The following is a 3,490-nucleotide window of genomic DNA, read 5'->3' as shown; positions in this document are numbered from 1 at the left end:
CTAACAAATGTAGTAAAGTATACTTATGGGAAGATATGTCATCGAACTGGAGATTAAATGAGAATTAGGTGATGGTAAAGGCATCGAAATCAGAGAGGATATGTGGCTGTTATTGGGCAAAATTGGAGGTCCAGCAAATCAAAATAATCCTTAGTATGTAATTGACTTGATAATTCACAACTCGAGTGAATGCGGGCTACTTAATTACTGAACAAGACATATGGAGTTGATACCGTCAAAGAGATTTTAGCTACTCCCTTGAATCCAAATTTGGGACCGGATAAACTCATATGGACGGCGAACAAGTTAGGTATATACAAGGTAAATAGTGGACGTAATAAACTTTGTCACCTGAAGATATCTAAAAAGAGACAACTAAGCATCAACCTTGTATCAAAACCCCAGAAGACTATGGATTGAGGCATGGAAATTACAAACCTATTCCAAAATCAGGTTCTTCATTATGGAGTGTGTGCAACGAAGCCCATCCTACCAAGGACAACTTATATAGAAGAAATTTGATACTTGATCCACTATACCCATTTTGTAGCTAAGGTTTGGAAACCATCAAACACTTCTTTATCTTTTGCGCTTGGACAAAGGACACATGGTTAGAACCCACAATTGGATTTGTTGCTTTCCTGACATATATAACTTGAATTGATAAATGGGTTGGCGATTATCTTACTGCTGGTGTTCCCCCACGAACTAATGCTCTATTGGCAAGTGTCCTTTGGCTGATTTGGAAGGCAAGAAATGCCTTCATATTCCTAGACTGAAAACCCAAACCAAATTTGCTTGTGGATGAAGCCATCTACATGACCCAGATCTACGAACAATGGAACCAGTGCAAGTCAAGTGGAGAATCCGAGATCTACCCTCAAATGAAGAACTAGACTCCACCATTACCTCATATCCTAAAATTAAATGTTGACAGCTCCTGGTGCTGCTCTTCAATGGAGGGTTCGGTCGTCGGTATATGCATAAATAGTGACAGAGTACTCATTGATGGCTTCGCAAGCAAGATCCATGCCCTCTTAGCTTCAGTTGCTAAAACCCTTGCTATAAGAAAAGCTCTGTTATGGCTGAAGAAAACACGTGTGTTAAACTTGAGGGGTGTACTTGAAATTGATTTGAAAGTGGAACTAGTTTCTGACAACTTAGCTTTTGTGAAAGAAGTCTTGGGCCAAGAGGAGCTTCTGTGGGCTTCTCGGTACATTTTCTTGGACTGGCGCAAGTTGATGGCCTAGCTAGGAGGAATTAATATCAACTGTGAACCGAGAGAAACAAAGGGGGTTGTGGATTGGGTGGCTAAAGCCCATCGAGCTGGAACACTCCTATCAGACTGGATTACTTATCCCCCTCATTTCTTTTGGTTAATTTTATGTCTTGACTTTGGAAACGCTTGTAATCTGTCTTTGGGTTAGTTTTTAATGAAGTTTATTTCCGACCAAAAAAAAATGAGTTTATTGCAAAGCCAACGTTTCAAGTGTTTTTTGATCTTTTAAATTTAATATATCTATATAATGACATTAACGATTTCTTTTTAGTAAGTGATACTATTTTTTACTTGTAATTATCTATATTTGATATTTAATTTGTTTTTTCTTTCATCATATTCATAAAATTTGATTGTGATGGCCATTTTACGATTTTATCTCTCAATTTATGCTTGCAATAAGAAAACATAAAAATCAAAAAAGAAAAAGAAAAATAGGGTAAAAGATGGAAACCGGTTGAAAAGTCAACCGGTTTCCATCTAGCATGTGCGGTCCTTAGTTGACAGTCACTCCATCATTTGATGGAGGACGGTTAGCTAAGCCGAACCTTATAATTAACCACGGGATTGTTTCCCCTCCAATAAAAGTGAGCCAGCTGTATATATTGCCATTATTATTATTACCTTTTCTCTTTTCGGCTCGCTATAAAAATTGAAAAAAACTTTGCTTAACGTGAAGGAGAATGTATCCTATGCTTATGATACAAATACTAGAGTGGTGAGTGTGCCGACCGCATGTCAATAAAGCGAATGCGAATCACACAAGGAAATCAACCCGTGTCTTTATAAAGATTTGTTTCCATATCCTATGGGCCTGCTTTAGCTATTGGTCGTGTGTGCGAACTGGATAGTAATGGCGCGGAATTGATTCCTTGAACGACCGAGTGCAAATAATCTTATGCTTACGCCATTCACCCTGATTTCAGCTCATGTCTTGCCTCGCAGACGAGGTTGGTGAAAGTCGGCATGTATTTCTTTTGAGATGGACTCCACCTCATTGGAATCATATGGTTGCATGAATCACTTTCTCAGACAGGCTGATTTTGTCTTCACGAACGTCTCTGTACAAGACCAAATACATCCACCTAACTAATTCCACTCCAGAGACATAAAGTTCAACTTAATAAATTAAACATCTAGGCATGCTCGAATCAAGACAATCCTCTCGTGTCTGCCTTTTTAGCTGTTACCATGTATTCTAATTCAACCCCATTCATAAGTAAAGTTAGCCAAATGAATAAATTAGCAAAAGAAATAATGTTCAGACCTATGGGTGGAGGTCTCTGTCCACTTAACCATCCATCATACATGTCCCGAGCCCAAATAACACCCAACAAAAAATCAAAGAGGAAGAAGAAAAAGACACCTACCATAGGCCACGAGAAACTAGGGTTGGAGACGTGTATGGCAAGAGGAGGAGGGATTTGATTGATGGTGGATATTGCAGCATAACATCTTTTCCATAAAACCCTAGCTCTTAAAATAATCTCTTACATAAGTGAAGCAATTAAGAATAAAGTGCAGTTGGAGCACTATGAGGTTTATGGCCTCAACCGATTGTCTTAGACAATTACTCATCGTATCCGATCCATATCTTTTCTTTAATTAGCAATAATCTTGGTTGTGGTATGGATCCTATTGGCCACCTTCACAACCTTGAGACAAATTAGGAAAAGGAGTGCTTAGGGCGGCCTTAACCTAACTAAGGCAAGAATGTGAATTCTATGTGCCGTTCGAGGAATGTTACACGTACGAAGATGGCGAAATTATTCGGTTTTACATAATAGTGTCATAGGCGGCTATAAGTGAAGGAAATGAGCCTAATAAGGCTTCACTCTTTAAGTAACTAATCGGAACATGCCGTATGTTAAAAAAGAATATGAAGTAAATAATCGACGTCAATAAGGAGATTATATTGTTGCATGAGAGTGTGCAAAAGCATTGTATTGCTAAGATAATATGTGCATGAATCCAATTGATTTCACTCTTAGGTTCTGTTTGCATGAAAGAAAATTGTTTTTGAGAGAATTTTTTTTGATTTTTAGGTATTTGGATGACGAAAAACTAATCGATATATAGAAACATTTTCCTTGAACTGAAAACTTAGAAAAAAAAAATCTTAGATTGGGGAAAAACGACTTCCTTTTCTACCCAGAAAGAAATTGCTTTCCTTAAACTACAAAATAAATGGAAACTGACCATTCTTTTTGA

Source organism: Eucalyptus grandis, chromosome 4 (genome assembly GCF_016545825.1).
Source record: "Eucalyptus grandis isolate ANBG69807.140 chromosome 4, ASM1654582v1, whole genome shotgun sequence".
NCBI lineage: Eukaryota > Viridiplantae > Streptophyta > Magnoliopsida > Myrtales > Myrtaceae > Eucalyptus > Eucalyptus grandis.
This window is presented reverse-complemented; position numbering follows the sequence as displayed.